Source organism: Leptidea sinapis, chromosome Z (assembly GCF_905404315.1).
Source record: "Leptidea sinapis chromosome Z, ilLepSina1.1, whole genome shotgun sequence".
NCBI lineage: Eukaryota > Metazoa > Arthropoda > Insecta > Lepidoptera > Pieridae > Leptidea > Leptidea sinapis.
In genome coordinates this window covers 18027834-18046307 of record NC_066312.1, presented here as the reverse complement: position 1 = coordinate 18046307, position 18474 = coordinate 18027834, and the positions used below count along the sequence as shown (strand labels likewise).

Below are 18474 nucleotides of genomic sequence, written 5' to 3'. Positions count from 1 at the left end.
ACCTTATGATAAACCAGTTGAACCTAGGCTGAACTAGTTGAGGGTTTGCGCGTTAACATATATATGGACTTAATTTTCCACAATCGATTGGCACAAATCTGTCAATCTACTTATAAGTATTTCTATTCAATAAATTGTATCAAGTAGGATATATTTTTCGTTAGTTTAATTAATTTAAGTTTTTTATGTCACCAGTAGCCTGAAGGAGCCATGTGAGTAGAGTCTAATTAATGAAATGATTGACATGGAATCGATAGTTCAAAGAATAATTAGGTAACCACTATATCTACGACGTGCATCTAACGATAGTTACGAATAAATTATTAAGTTAACTTTAAATGAGTCGTTATTTTGCAATATTTACTCAAACAAAACGGATGCTACTCAGATGGTTATCGAGCGAAGAATATCACGAACATGCTCTAAATTATTGCCAACGTTAATTATAATAATACTTTATGTTGCAATATGCATAACGACGTTATAACGTTTTTGCCCATATATCTATGTAATTACGGAATCCCCGGATAATTGAGTTTTGATTTATTACTATTTTATTACTCGCAGAACGATCCACTATTTTCACTCCAGATTACTGTAACAGTAAGGGCCTCATCTACAAATTACATGTTGTGAATCAGACAGTTGGCGCGATTTAAGATTGTTTGCCACGAGCCCACCAATGTGCTTGCAATTTAGGATAGTTTAGGTAATCTTTTATTTTATATTATCTTCTATAGATTAGTTCAAAGTAAATACAGATAAGTAGGTACACATAATTCAATGTTTTTAAGCGCAAGTACTTGCCAATAAACTTAAGTTTGGTATTATTTATATTATTTTAAAAAGTGTACTTAGTTAAATTTAAATTTATTGAAAAAAAAAACACAGGTAATTTTATCAAACGAACACACGTTAAATGTTTCAGAGCATGGCAAAAGATTAAAATAGATTTATATATATTACGATTACCATTATTTACGACAAGATAACTAAGAAATAAGAGGTTTTGTATTTTACTCCATAGATAGCAAAATCAGTTAGATAATTGGGTTCATATTTGATCGTGAAATTCACAGTTTTCTATCGATTTGTATAACAAAGCCTATTGCGAATTTTTGAATTACGAGGCATTTATTCACTCCGCATCGCCAATAATTTAAAATCAATGAAAAAAGTTTTTTATCACAAATCAAGAATGATATAATATTTATCTACCCCTCGAGTGAGTAAGAGTCATTATCTGCTGAGCGAAATTATTATTTTGTATAAATTATTAAAATATGTTTGTTTGTTACGAAATTCTGATCGAGTCTAACTATTTATAAACCGTTTTGCCGGTTTGCCTACATTATTTTATCCTGATGTTGACTCCTGTTCCTATGCGGACCAGTTTCTGTCAGTATACCGTCCAATATATCCAGCCCATTTACATATCACCGCTAGTGTATGTGTAATAAGCATAAACTTAGTATTCTATCATAATAGACAAACTCTACTCATTACAGCGAGACTAAATTTAAAAAATTTATGTGTGATAAACGGTGTAATGTTCACGTATAAAATACATTTTTTTTAATTAATACAATAGTTAGAAAATAGAGTATTTACTGCGTATATAAAATGTAATACAAAATATTTTAGTGAACCTGTTCTACGAAAATGAACACCACGAAAGTGGTATGGAAGCATCAGTGTTTACCTGTGAAATGTTTCTTTATTTGTATTATTGCTTTATATAACAACACTATCTAACATAGAACACCATACTATTATATTTTCTAATTAATATCCGTTAAAACACAGAACAATTTCAATAAAAACACTAAAATTCGTAAAACGCAGTCCAATATGACAGGAGACTATTGGACACTAAATTGTTTCAAAACGGTGTTACGGTCCATCAATTCCATATCTTTCTCACACCTAGGTTCTTGTTGTAGGATAATTTTTCTCACTTTCACACAGGGTTCGTCTATTACGCTGGTATACTAAGTTTATGGTAATAGCACTGGTGTACCTGGTTGTCTCGTTTATTTTGTATAACTTTTAACTTTGTGTATATTTCTAACTTTTAACCGTCACATTAACTAGTCTAACTTTATCTATCCATCTCTATCTAACTATCCCTCAATACTAAGGCCTCGTAAGGCATGGAGTATGAATGGGTTTTGCTATGGTACATAGTACCATAGTGCAAGCAAGAAGTAGAAGTAGATAGCTACTTCGTGATCACCACTCTCTACTTTTAAACACATAATTATGGATATAGCTCTAAGTATATTTTAACTGGTAATTAAAGAAAAAAAACCGGTGTACACTTAAGACCAAATGACATAAATGAGAACGTTATAAATGCGGGAAATTATTTTTGTTCATTCATAAACTAATAATAAACCCATTTTGGTGAAATTTTTTCTTCTGTCGTGTGGTTTGTCGTATGATTTTTACAACTTCAAGGGACAAGTGTTTAATATTAAGAATTCGGACAATAGATGTAATTATAATATAAGGATTATTTAAAAAAATATGGACCGTTGTCACTAAACGTCAACAAATTTCTAAAATGCACACCCACACATTCTTGTAGACTATTTTCCCACGTATGTTAAGTATTAACTTAAATAATCTGCCTAAGCGTTTTGTATGTTCTGTGTCTTGTTACAATATCTTGTAGCTAGAAAAGGATAGCAGGCATTTGCTTTTCGTGCATGGTCAATATTACCCTTTTTGTATGCGAAAGCTGTCCTTCGAAAGATTGCTTGCCTATTAGAAGGATACGCAGTAAAACAAAACAATGTTACATAAGAGATGAAATCAGTAATTTGCAAGCATGCCGTTTTAAGGCCAAAAAATTGTTAATAATTTTGTTTCTGTTTGTGCACTTCACAGTGCTAATCTCAGAAATGGTTCAACTGATTTGAATTCAATTTTCTTAGATGTATTTAAGGAGCTTTTCATGTTTATTTTTAATTATAATCACAAACAAATAAATTAAATTATAATATAATAATACACGCTATTCTATAAACTTCACAACAATGTCGACTTTCGTAATTTAAAATTTCTGAAACGGCTGATTAATTACGATCGTATTTTAACTGACATATAGCTTATATTAGGTAAAACAGCAAAGAGATATACATGTAGGAAATTGAGTTTTCTATCAGAAAAAATTGAAGCGGAGGACGAATGAGCCGGGCAAGTGATCACCGCAGCCCATATTCTCTTGTAACACAAGAGGAATCACAAGATGTAGAATAATTCAATATGCCTAGCACTGACCTATTGAGCAACAAGATTCATGAGTTCTGATTATTTACTAAGTACACGTTATATATATTTACACCAATAAAGCAACGCTTTTGTTTAGATTTTTAGTTATTCGGGCTGGCACCATCGACTTTGTTCGCGTATTTTATTACCTACGTGATAACCTAACTATTGAATTGATGTCCTATATGGCCCAGTGTCAAAGTCAAGCAAAATCATACATAGCCCAAATAACTGCGAAACTGAAGTGGCAGTGGGCAGGGACATAGTTCAACGGACAGAAAGGCCTTGAATGGCGACCACATATCGGAAGACACAGTTTTGGTAGGCCCCTCATAAAATGGACCGACGATCTGGTCCAGATCGTCGGAATACGTTGGATAAGGGCAGAACAGGACCGATCGTTGTAGAGATCTTTGGGTGAGGCCTTTGTCCAGTAGTGGACGTCTTGCGGCTGATGATGATAATGGCCAAGTGGCCACTGACCCTGATTTATTAAGCTAGAGGTACCGGGTTCGAACTCCGGTAGCTGAAATAAATCTTATGATGATTTTGATTGTTTATTATAGATTTTTGTGTATTTATAATATGATTATTATATTAAATCAATGTTTAGCACCTTTTTTATAGTAATTATTCAACTTTGAGGTTAGGTAACTGTGTGTGAAATAGTGTAAAATATTTATAATTTATCTATTGAATATGATTTTGTTAACAATCTCGTAAGTCGATAGCCTATTCTAATTATTTATCGCGCGACTAATTCTCTTCATAAAAAGTGGTTGCTTTATAATTATATTAAGCCTATGTATAATTCCAACCGAATCGAAGCTAAGCCAGAACAAATAGAAAAAGAAATATTTTATTAGCATTTTAAGTACGGTTGAACATTCTTTAACAATCCTTAAAGTTTAACAAGTTAAAACGTTAAAAGTTGTTTTTCTTAATATTGTACAAAAGCTTTTCAATTTTATATGTACTTAGGTATAGATGTATAGACGAAACGAAGGTTTCATCACCAAAAAAAATCAAAAACAATCTCAATTTAGGGATTGGTCTCATAAATGGTACGCTAATGATATACTGTTTTTTGATTTAGGTATACACGTTAAAGTTATAAATATGTGACCCTTGAGATGAAATATGGTCGCACTAAATTGAATGTAAAATATTTGTTATTCTAAATTTAAACATTTATTTACGGTCCCTTACCGTATTGTATATATTAATGTGCAACATAAAACAAAAATTTAACAAAGTATTTTTTTAAACTCATAAACTATTTTAATTTGATAATTTTCGTTGAATTCACGAATTGATGTTTACTACTAATTTATATTACACATTTAAATTCAATTTAAGAAATTGGAAGAAGAAATTCGTTAGGAGACGTTTTGACAGCGTCTCTAAAAAAGACCAAGGCTGACGTGTAGTTTGTATGTTTGTACCTACAATGTAATTGTAACCAGTATGATTGTTTGTCCAATATATATTATCCAAATAAAAAAAAAACAAATGAAGAGAGAGAGAGAAAGAACTAGATTTTCATATAGCTCTTTAATGACGCACTGTTGGTCCAGTATCACAACATAACCAAGGCATTTTCAGAGAATGTGTAGTTTATATACAGCTAATAAACACGTAGATATGAGTTCGACAAATAGTTTATGTAAAAACCTTAGTTAGCGATATGTTCATTGTCTCTTCAAGTGAAGACAATAATGTTATGATATCAGTTCATCATCGTAATAATACACTGGAACAGTTATAAGTTATAGTTATAGTTATAAGTTCAACCGTAGAGCATACTCCTAACTTTAAAGACTGACAACGCATCTCTTGGGCCCTGTGTTGCGGATGTTCATGGGCGGTTCCCTCACACTATCGCATCACGTGAACCTCTTGCCCATTTGCCTTCTCTTATTTAAAAAAATAGATATATTGAAATAGTTTGTATATATTTTGTAATATACGGACGACCGAGCCTTGCTCAGATTTTCAAGAATGTACAAAACTTGAACAAAAAAAAACTAATACGACATCTGGATTCGAACCGGGGTCTTCTGCTTTCCGGATCACCCAATTGGCTATCTTGTATTTAGTGGCGAAATTTACCTTTGTATTCTAATGTTATTGTAGCTGTTTCTCATTAAAACACGGATAACACTACATTTTTTAAAATTGAAACCTAGCTAGATCGATTTATCGCCCCCGAAATCTATTTATTAAATTTTATGAAAATCGTTGGAGCCGTTTCCGAGGTATATATATAGATATTCTGATTATATATATATACAAGAATTGCTCATATAAGGATATAAGATATGTATTATATTTTTCTATCATATTAAAATAAAAGCTTTTTAGTGAGTAAATTTGAACATTTACCGGCCCCTTCACTTTACCGGTACTAGAAGTGAGACATGCCCCTAACAGGTGACTTATAGACCACCAGCGAAGGTAGTTAAATAGTTACTAATACTAATAGTTAATAATTACTTATCGGAGCTGTGAAGTCCTCTACGGGCTACAAGTATGTAGATAAAAATATTACATTTCATTGAGGAAGTCTATTTTGACCCAACTGCTGTTTTTTCCAAATAAATTATATAGCGATCATTTGTCACTATAAGATTCGTATGTTATTCGCTTTCATTTTGCAATACATTGCCCAAGTCCCGCAATATCCGGAGCGTTTCAAGCGTACGTACCAATGTAATGTCTGTATTGTAATATATTCGCCAGTCCTTCCGCATTTCTATTAATTTCTTGTTTAGATTTCTATGTTTTTAGCTTATCTTTAAAGGGCTGGACCGACAGAACTTTCACTGGCAAAAAGATCATGTTATGACGAGTAAGTTTAGGAGCAAGGCGCACTTTTATTTTGGAATTTGAATAATACTCCCTCAATATCCTATCGAATGCTAACTTTGCTACGTAAATATAATATAGTTGGCGCAAAGTCACGGGCAGTGCTCGGCTATAATAATTTGATTACAAAATATAACGCGAGTCGAACTGAGCGAGGGTTCAACGTCTGTCTGTCCATTTAGTCAATTTAGATACACGACAGTTAATGTACGACCTTGACTAGCCTAGACCAATCGCATCTAAACCTATTAAATCTATTTAAATACTTCGGTATATATTCATTTTTAAGACTTATTTTGAAATGGGTTGGGGATTGGGTTCGTGCAAATTACCAAGTAGGCTACATGGCTTATTTTGAATATAAAGGACTGCTACTCTCATAAAACAACATTTACAGCATCTTAACAATTTGTTATATTTTTAAAGTGATAACCTTCGCTTCTAGGATTAATACACAAATAAAATTTGAAAACAAAATTTTATGAACGATGCGGGACTCGAACCCACGACCTCTGGCATTCCGTGCAATTTATGTATATTTAATGAAAGAAACACAAGTGCTATTGAGTACAGCAGATGCATAATTATTAATAGCAAGTTAGACTAAAAATAGGACATAATTAAGGTTACAGAACATAAATCCGTCGTCAATTGTTTATTATATATTAGCTAAGCAAAAGTTTGAATGGTTAGCGATTGCCTAAGATTCACGATGTGGGTTGACACCTAAAACAATGTGTTGAGAGTGTGTGAGGGCATTATACTTGTAAATAATAATGTTTAAAAAATATAATGGATTACATTTTCGTTACTTGTCTTCCTGTCATAAGTAATCATGTGTAAAATCAGGTATATCGGATGGAGGTGAGGAAATGAGGTGTTGCAAGAGAACAGGTTTTGATCTTTAGGTAATTTGATCCATTATAACATTTTTAACAACTCAGTAAGGAATATCTTTATGTACTTTACATTCACTTCGCCTATATTACAACGGCCAACATAAATATAACAGCTACATTCAAAATTGGAGGGATACAATTGGATTTTTCTGAATAAAATTGCAATGCAGTTCGTTTTTAATCATAGCTATCTAATTATGTTTAAAAGTCCCTAAAATTATATCTGACAGCATTTGAACCGTTATACAAGTGACGTTGATCCTTATAACTCAGGTAGGTACATTGCATTACAATGCTGGCTAAAGAAGTTTACAAAAAAAAATGATTTTTATTTCTGCGACTAAGACCTCTTTTGCTAAAATGTATTGTAGCTATGTTTCAGTTATAGGGAGTTCTACGGAACCCTTACGTATTCCGGTCTGGTTGTATAATATAAGTATTCTATAGTCTTTAGACATTTATTAATTCGTGCAAGATCAAATATAATAAATAGTAGTTAAAAAAGACGCTTTTTGTAGAAAACTGAACTAAATACAGAAAATTTATTTTGAAAATTAACATCAATTCCTCTCTTATAGACGATGGATGAAATTTATATAAATTAACAAATATTTATTTTGCAAATTGAAAAATTGAATAATTTTATCATATTAATGTATTGTCATCGGTCCTCGATAAATCTACGAAGTTTGAATGAAATCTGTCCGTTTAAAGTGGGTCTAAATCGTACCCAAATGAGTCGGTTACAAACAAACATACATACAGGTGATGCTAATAAAAAGCGTGTAAAAGTAAATACTCGTCAGATAAGTAAGTTGCCGTATGACTTAAGGGACTGTTTCACTGAGAGTAATTTAAAACCGAAATTACACATACTTTTTGAGTCAAGACTGGTTACTAATCAGATAATTACCTAGTATATATGTAACTAATCTTTGGACGCAATTTTCAACCACTTTCAGACATCCGATTTAGGTGATAAGTTTCACACGTTTCGAGGATCGATGCCAATATAATATTTCTAATATTTAGCTAAATTTAATAACGTAACTGAATAATTGATCGCTATTTACATCCATTTGAAGACGCCTGATTTACATAAAGCGAAAATTACGATACACATACGAATATAATACGATAGAAGAGAAATTAATTCTGGTAACTATCAGTACTACATGCTATTTTAATTTATAAATGTAAATAGTTTAAAGATTAAATGTAAGGGCCAGACCACAACACTGCGTTGCGGAGTCGTATCGCAAAAACAACATCTTACAGAAATGCGTACAAAATCATACGATAAGACGCTCACCAACGTTTCAGTTTCTAGTGAGATATGGACCGCACTGCGCGTGTTCCACTTCTGCTTGCGTTAAGACGCATTCAGAGAACGAGAAAGAAAACAAGGTACTGGATGCACCCCTTTTTTGACAATTTTTTTTGCCAATTTATCGATAATTTCAATTCGATGCCGTAACGCAGTGTTGTGGCCGGGCCCTTACCTAAGCAGGTAAGCATAGAACCGATGTGACCTTGACACCTATCGAAAGTGTTCAACGCACTTAAATAAGTTCTCACTTCTAAAGGGAATCCTGCTTTTACTCGAATCACTGCTCTTAATATGTTGTGTTCAATTTTATATTCATCATCCTATAATTTTTTCTTTTTAGAATTCCGTAGCCAAATAGCAAAAAACGGAACCCTTATGGATTCGTCATGTCTGTCTGTCCGTTCGAATGTCACAGCCACTTTTTTCCGAAACTATAAGAACTATACCGTTGAAACTTGGTAAATAGATGTATTCTGTAAGCCGCATTATGATTTACAAGAATAGAAAAAATAACAAAAAATTTTGGGGGTTCACCATGTTTTCTAAACGAAACTCAAAAATTATTTAAATCAAACCCATACGTGTGGCATATCTATAGACAGGTCTTCAAAAATGATATTGAAGTCCCAAATATAATTATTTCTAAACCAAACAGATTGCACGTGAGATACTTCCAACGTGGTAAAATGAGTCCCAACCCCTGTCACTTCTAAAATAAAATAATGATAAAACTAAAAAATATATATGATGTATATTACCATGCAAACTACCACCGAAAATTGTTTTGAAAGCGATCTAATAAGTACTTGTTTTTAATACGTCGTAAATCGTAAACCTTAATTTTTTAAATTTACCTTTCACTCAATATATGGGCTCGCATATAGTTAGATCTAAATCTCATCATTTAAGTACCTCATACTAATGTTTACAAAATTCACTATTATTAAAACATCGATAGAAGTTACAATAACTTTTATATTATGTAACTTTCTGATACGGAACCCTTCATGGTCGAGTTCGACTCGCACTTGGCCTCTTTTTTATTTTTGACATTGTATTATACATCCTATGAATCTTAAAATTATGTATTAGATTTAAAATATCTCGTGTTAATGTTCAGTATGATCTCAACGCGTATCTATTTAGCTATAACTAAAAATAGAGAAAATTAAACATTAAATTATTAAGAGTTATTTATTCGTTTGACAAGTTACAAAATATAAACAACTTTTGTTAATTGCTTCGCAACATCTGTTTCGAAGTTCTGGTTAGGGATTAAGGATACCATAAAAGTTATAGTGGACTTTCTGCGAAATACTGTTGTTTTTTATTTTTATTTTTTACTCGCTCTACATTTGATATGCGAGTAATCCTATATTTTTTTGGCAAGACCTAAATGATATAAATCAAATTAAATTATATGACCCATGTTACTGTTTAGTTCAAACAAACTACATTTATGGTAATAAAATTTGTTGTATATCAATATATATATATATATATATATATATATATATATATATATATATATATATATTGGAAACTCAATAAAACGTTGGGATTAATTTGAGATTACTTTCACCAAATAATTTGTTTTAATTCAGTTATAATTAAACGCATTTTAACCGACCGATTTTAATGAAATTTTGTGTGTAGTACGAGAAAATGATTGCGCAAATTGGAATGTATTATATGATGTTCGAATTTACTTCTTATACCATCAATTAAGATAAGAATCGGACACTGTTAGCTTTTTTTTTTATTGAGCTTCGGTTGATTGGTAGTTGCGATAGCAGTGCAAAAATAATTTAAATAATTAAAAACTTGTTAATCATAGATAGTATTGTAAATATAATATTTGTTTTATTTGAATAAATATTGTTTATCTTTATATATTGTATAGTTCTTCTGTACGTGTGTTGACAGTAAACTCCTCCTAAATGGCTGGACCGATTAGAATGAAATTTTCTGTGTGGGTTCAAGTGGATTTGAGGATGGTTTAGATTCACAATTGAACGACTCTTAAATGGCTGGACCGATTTTGATGATTTTTTTTGAGTGTTCTAGTGAATTTGAGATTGATTTAGAGTCTCAATACAGTCGACATAAAAAATCTCCTACGTATATTAGGGATCTCCTCCGTCTAAACGTCTGGACTGATTTTTCAAATCTAACACGTGTGTACACTGTACAGGACAACCCCTGTCGGGTCCGCTAACTAAAACATCAATGTGTTTGAAAGCTTGTTTGTATGTTAATCTGTAACGCCGTAACTATTGAACAAATTATAAAATATAGCACACACAATGTACTACATATTTTAACGAGAAATTTTTATGAGTTCCAGCGAATTTAAAGCGGGCGAAGTCACGGGCAGGAGCTATTTATTCATAAAACCGGGTATTTATGGCAGTCCGCATAACTTTGATATTAGACTAGTAAATATTAATCAAACCGTGGTCGTTTCATCCTTAAGACTTTCTACACAAATCATGTGAAATCTAAATCGCTGATTAGCAAAACTTTCTCTATTGTTAATTCATTGGTAAAAACAAGCCTCACTCGATTACAATTGCAAAGCTGAAAAACAACGAAGGTATTTCCACGAATGGTTTTGTATACAATGACACTTTTTCTTATTTAATTATGCATCAGATTACACTGTATACATAATTTCTTTACAGTTAATAATAGTAGTTAAAAAAACTAAAAAAGAAAAGAAAACCGAAATAAAAAATAGAAAATTTATTTTGAAATTTAAAATTAGCACCAATTCCTGCCTTATAGACGATAGATGAAAATGATATAATGTAACAAAAATTTAATTTTGAAATTTGAAAAATGTAATAACTTTATCAAATTCATGTATTGTCATCGGTCCTTAATAAATCTACAAAGTTTGAACGAAATCTGACCGTTTAAAGTGGGTCAAAATAGCGCCCGAATGAGTCGGTTACAAACAAACAAACATACATACAGGTGAAGCTAATAGAAAGCGTATAAAAAGTTATTCTTTGGCCTGGGTAAATGTCAAAATTATTCTATCTAGTTGTTTTTGCTCCACGTCTTTTTTATTGTCATGTTTCAAAACCATCGCTCTGACCCATTGCTTCTATGAAGCCGACAATTTCCTTAGGAGAGGATGCTCTTAATAACTCCGTTGGAAGTTCATGTCATAAATAATGATAAGAAGTCTCACTTACTAAACTTCTCTAATTGTTCGTTTGTATTTACAATAACTTCATTGCCCGCGCTAATTCTTATTATTTTATTTAAATCAACAGGTATTTCTGGATATTTTTTCATTTAAAAGTTTATCATGAAGGATGGCGATAGAATTACGTCAATACAACTTTAAAAATCATTCGGCTCTACATATTTATGACTTTAAATTTGTTGAGCCAACTCAACTTCATTTCAGTCCGCGTCTTCCACAACTCAAAAACAGCTTGACCAATATCGATGAATGAGTACAAAGAAAGTAATTGTATAATCGTACTGTCTAGAAAATACTTGAATATAATTTTGAACATATGTTCCATAGATTTTGAGTACTCTTTATCGGTTTTGTTCTAACCTATAACCAACATTTCATGGATTTTGTTCATTTAAGGTTTTCGTAAAGGTTTTATTTGAAAACTGGGTTTAAACGGTTTTTACCATCATAGAGACAGTCGACAGTTTAGATAAAAGTTTGGTAATATTTATCAGTCCCAACACGAAACAAAACTCTACCTTTTATGGTACGCTCTTCTGGTTTGAACTCTTGTGGAATAAGCCAGTTAGTAAGGGATTTAAAAAACCTCCTATACCTTCCAAACACAATTACAGACACAAACCGATCTTTAAGACTTGGTTCCAGCTGTGGATCAAACCAGCAACACGTTACTGGAGAGGCGGCCATTTATTCCACTCGATCAACGGGCTCGTAAAAAGTGATGTTCCATAAATAAGTGACAATTAAGTCCTCATTATATGTCCGACTTGCGAGTTTTTTCTGTCCCATAGTTTTAAAGTACAATGGAAGAAAAAATAAAATAGGCACAAAAGCCGCGGTCGCTATAAATAATTCCTACTGATGCGAAGAGAAATAATTATGATCGAGAATATAAACAGGCAGCCCCGCAAAATACGGCAACATTTGACAACATTTTATTTTCTTTGGACCGGTTTCACATGCGAAAAAACTTGTAATTCCGTTCCATTCGGGAGACTGGTTCCGGCATCTTGCAGTCTCAATATTTCCAATTTACTACATCTTAACTTATCTCGTTGCCTTATTTGTTGCTTAAACTGTTAATAGGTACTGCATATTATAAATGCACTATATGAACCCGGCTCACCTATTCTTTCATACTTTTTATGAAATATTTGATATTTAAAACGCTTTTAATTTTAAACACGATTCATGTATTGGATGTAGCAACTAATATACTAATTTGTTCTGTATATTACAGCCATTCTAAAATAATCCATTGAGTAAAAAGAGTAGCCGTTCAGTTTCTTATCTTGTTCTTCTCACGAGCACTATTTTTTCTGAACATAGTGTGGTAGATTTAGTCATTTAAAAGAAATATTATAGTGACGATTCAGAAGCGATTAGTTTAAGCTTGTTGATTAAGTTTATGTAACTTTAACCTTGACCTGCCAACGAAATATATATACATATGTATGTTCATATAAGGCAGAATACGAATTTTCATAGAGATCAGTTAACCGTGGAAATAGTTCAGACAATAGACAAAACGTTAAAAATGTCACGTAAAAAATTGATATGTTGATAGTTACAAGGTGTGATAAAGCTTACAAATTTATAATAATACTAGCTGACCCAGCAAACGTTGTATTGCCATATAAAGTAATAAAATATATTCAATAATTAAAATCTTTGGGATATAAAAAATAGATTACGACCGATTCGCAGACCTACTAAATAATATATTATAATTTATCATACATAGATACATATAAATAAAATAATCATTAAATTCGATTGCCATCTTGCCAACTCTAGTGCGTATCTGTGGATGTAATAGAATAATTTAAAATCTCTGTAGAAAAATAGGTGTTGATCGTAGAGGGTTGAAAATTTAGGGTTGTAATCATGTTTTAATGATGTATCATAAAAATATAATGAATAAATATTTTTTCTAAAACATAAAAAAAAATTACGAGTTTACCCTTAACATTTAGAGGGATGAAATTTTTGTTTGATTCTCAGACCTACCCAATAAGCACGCAAAATTTCATGAGAATCAGTCAAGCCGTCTCGGAGGAGTTTAACTACAAACACCGCGACACGAGAATGTTATATATTAGATGATTTATCATACTATTGACATTTACAAGATAAATAAGTCTAAATGTAAAATAAACCTGCGTCAATTCACTAGTCGGTCGGACATCAGAAAGCTCCAATCTAGATTATCTATATTAGAGCTTTCTGATGTATATATGATATCGATGGGTATCTATTCTGGAACATTTATATCTATACTACTAAATAAAAAAATCATAGTAGTGGATTTAAGACCCCTTTGATTAAAAATGGTAGAAACTCACACTAAATATTGGCATATGTTTAAATTATTACTAAGTAAGAAAGCAATGATCGAATAAAAATAAAAAAATTAACAGTTTCGAACTTTTACAATTATTCTACATTAAAAAGTTTATCTCTCAGAAAAATCAACTTTCATAAATAATTTCAACGACTGTAAAGAACGCCGCTAAAGTAGCGTTCACATCAAAAATATGAGTTAAGAGATAATTTTGATTTTATAAACAGATAACTGAATTGCGTATTATATGTATATATGTATTAGCAAACATATTAATTTGATCTATATCATAAACTAAAATAATTAAGTAGATTTGGCAATATTAAATAAATATTCTCCTCTTCGTGGAAGTAGGTCAGAAATAAGATTAAAATGAATTGTCTTTCATTACCTTCTTTTGTTATGACTTATGACGTAACACCACATAAAATGTATGTCTAAATGCTTATTTAAAGTTAACTATTAACACCTTTTTTGTAAAGGACGTGTTCAAGGTTACAGACACGATACTTCAGTTTGGTGATATCACCAATTCCATTTTAAAACGTTTAAACGCCGATAAACTGTGTAGGTATTCGGAATTGATTAATTCGGTGTTGTTCGTTTTATAATAATATTTATGCTCGCGGTCGCACGATAAAAACTGTCATTAACGTAACGAATAACAACAATGACGAACCGACTAAACAGTTTATTTAACTGATTTTAAAAAATCCGTCCGTTCCGTCATTATGTAAATTTTCATGGGTAGGATCATCTCTAGGGTCTTTTACATACATAATGTTTGTAAGCCTTCTAGATATGAAAATTCTCTATTTTTCTATCAATAAGGCTTAAATATAAATGACAATAACATATTTAAATATCTTCATCAGTTGTGGACTGTTTTAATTATGTAGTTGGAGTCGGTTTTCAATTACCTCCACCTCCTGGAGTGCTCTACATTTAACAGTCTTAAATACATATACACACCCAAATAAATACTTGAAACAAATACACATAGCTAAGCCTCCCCTATAAGATTATCTAGTACAAAATAATACTTTTTGTCAAGTACAAATCTAGAAGGTGGGAGGATAATCTTAAATGGATACCAGGACCAGACTAGATGAGAGGCCTTTGTCGAGAGACAGTCTTATTTATAAGTAAAATTCAGCTAATAGTAATACTATAGGCTTATTTTATTTTTACAATATTTAATATAATTGATAGTAAAAAGTATAATTGCACGGAAATGATAAAGAATACCTACTGATATGTTTTCCAAGCAGGATTGTGAGCCTGATTCTAAGCCCAATAATCAGAATAAAAAAAGCATTATATGACGGGCACTATTAGTACTTAAAATAAGAAGTGAGTAACCAGCAGGAGATATTATTCAAGTGACAAAATATATGTTCATACTCATAGGTATAATTATGAAGTTATATATAACTGCAAATGCTTACCAAAACCAATAAATCAGTTAAGTCCTATTCAAAAGAAATCAAAACCACCAGATCTTGTGATTAAGTTCTTCAAAATTTACATGTTACATAATTGATACTAGAGGCCATTTCCTATTAATTAAGATTGAAGCTAAACGTTAAAAATAACGATTATAATAATAATGAAAACTATTCAAATTCAAATATTTTTATTCAAAATAGGATGTGACATCACTGACCGAAAGTCAAAAACTACCACCCATTCCAAAATGAATGCCTCAGACCTGAGAAGAATGGGCGCAACAAACTCAGCGGGCTTTTTTTTCATCGAATAAATATGTTTACAAAATAATATTATACAATTAAACTTATTATTTAATAGCCTGAGGGCGGTCACTCCATTCCCAATCTGTGGTATCATTAAGAAATATAATATTCATGTTATAGAATGAATCGTGTAATTTATGTTATAGTAACCTTTCCCACACAAACGTTTTTTAACAATTCTTTTGTTATTCAAAGGAATTGTAATAATTTTGTTTTGAACATTTTCTGGGATCTTGTTGTAAAAGCTTATACATCGCCCAACAAAAGACTTACTAAGTCGACTTAGTCGAGTAGTAGGCATCATAAGTGTATGTCTGTTCCTGGTGTTGACATTATGGTTATGACAGTTTTTGGCAAATCCACTATGTGCCTATGAACAAACATTACATTATCAAGAATATATTGAGAAGCAACAGTCAAGATGTTAATTTCTTTGAATTTTGCTCTCAATGATTCTTTAGGACCTAGGTTATAAATAGCGCGAATAGCCCTCTTCTGCAGCACAAATATTGTATTATATTATAGCAATACATATACCATAGGACATAATACTATGGAAATAACTAAAGTAAAGTAGTATTCTATTATTAACTTTGACACCGTAATTTGCAACCGTAATAAATATATAATATAGAAGATACCGAATATTTTTTACGATAACAGCGTTCTTTGTTAAATAGCGATGCGAAGCCATTGAATTATACAAACAAAAAGCCGGGGCCTTGCGGGCTCATTACATTTCATTGGTAGATGTAAACATACATTGAATCTACTTTTACACATATTATACAGGTGAATAATTCTTGTTCTTATACCTAGCATTCAAATGTCTTTTACGCAGAGTTAATTGTCGCTTGAGTATCCATAGAACAGTTTCTAATACCTTGGTAAGGTTACGATGCAACCTTAGATATCGTATTTATTCCTCATGTATGCAAAAGTATAAGCATGTTTAAAATATTCGAAGATACTTTAGGCAGGTAATAAGTAAAATTTAAATGTATAAAAATATAATGAATACATTTTGAGTAAACCCAGTCCTTTGTTCACAGAACAAGCTAAGTGTAAAAACCGATGCCTTATCTTATTAGTCCTTTACAGGATACGGATGTTAACTATGACGTACAAAATACAAAAGTTTGCACATGAATAGCGCTCCGGATATTGATTATAGCTGGTCCTAACTTTCCACCTGTTGCTCTACCAGCTGTATTATGTAAATGTAGAAAAAAATTAGAATAAAAATAAAGAGTAGTAAAGAAAGTTAAACTTACAATTTTGTTTACAAAGTTATTATTCACATCTTTTCTTTATAAAGGTAATATGTAACTTGTAATTTTCTACATTGGTATGAACTTATTTAAGGATTATACGAACTTTCTTTGAAAAAAAAATTGTTTAAGATAAATAATTATAACAAATCCTACAAAATTTTATGACAACTTTATAAAAAAAAAGAGAGTGTGAAAACTAGTTACGCTAACAATAAAAACAAAATAATTAAAAATTTAATAAACTACTTAAAACGATTGAGAATTAGCAAAATAATCATTATTACTATAAAGGGAATATGTAATAGGGTTACTTTTATATTAATCGCTCATAAGACCGTATAATTGTAGTAACATTTTCGCAAATATATTAGTAAATAATAAAATTCTATCATCAAAGTAAATAAATAAAACATTTAAAACAGAGAATCAAAAACCTAAACTCTACCTTAACAAATGTTATATTGATGATCAATACTATATTAAACACATTTTGTTGAGATCGTAACACTGTATTTTTCACTTAAACCACTGTATTGTTACATCTTTTTAAATTCGCTCGTCATAGCGAGATGTCATTCGAGCTCGAGACTAGCTAGTGGCCATCACAAAGCCACAAGTATAACTGAACTCTCAAAGAGTTTGTTTCCAGACAACTAACTCATGATACGAAATTCACGTTGATATAACACGGCTACGTTGAACAGGTAAAGTCTCGCTTATCCGACCTCAACTTGGCTAGACTCTTAAAGACGACTGTGTTCCATCGAAACAAAAATTATATTGCAATGACTGAATGGGCAGGTAGAAAGAGACAAATGGAAATTACCTAGAGTCTAATTGAAAGTATAAGGACCTGCAGCTTTACCTGTAAGCATTTCTAACTTACGTTTTTTAAATTTAAATTATCACTTGTTAACAGATTTTGATTATTATCTACTCAGTAAGTGATTGCAATTGTATGTTACCTAAGTATTATTAACTAATACCATTTAATGTCATTATATTACTTGTAAGTTCAAGGTTCGGGGTGCTCAACATAATAATCCAATTCACGTTAATCTGACGTCACTGTGTTACAATGTCAATGTATAGAAACGAAGAACTTCATAAATCGTTGCATCTCTTTCTATCTCTTTATTCCCATAGGGGACTAATTCAAGGATACAGCGCTCTCCTCAGTTCACTGATCCCAATGGGTCTTGCGTGGAAGCCTTAAGGCGTATTTTTGTAAATATAAGGACATGCTTTTTTAGTAACAATTATTTTAACAGACAAAATAAGCTCATTACAACGGTGTTCTATTTACAGATATCGTGAGATGGGCTAGTTTTTCGTTCAATGAATAAAGGTGCTGTTAATCTTGAAGAACCTGTTACTAGACGTACCCTTTTTTAGCTTATACAGGTGGCTCCGGTCTTATAATAATTTGTGCATTAAATTTGCTACGTTGCGAAGTCATTATGACACTATGCAAAGTGATCACCAAATTTGGTCGCTTACAACAACGACGAA

General features: G+C 31.5%; 1 protein-coding gene and 1 long non-coding RNA gene across 3 annotated transcripts in view; both read right to left on the bottom strand.

Moving 5' to 3' along the window:
* Positions 1-18474, bottom strand: part of LOC126978836 (FH1/FH2 domain-containing protein 3) — an 89821-nt gene that overhangs the window by 49357 nt on the left and 21990 nt on the right. The window lies entirely within an intron of this gene.
* On the bottom strand, positions 15554-17785 carry LOC126978870 (uncharacterized). Its single transcript, XR_007732721.1, has 2 exons — positions 17408-17785; positions 15554-16895 (listed from the first exon to the last, which is right to left on the bottom strand). It is a non-coding gene; the product is annotated as an uncharacterized LOC126978870 (long non-coding RNA).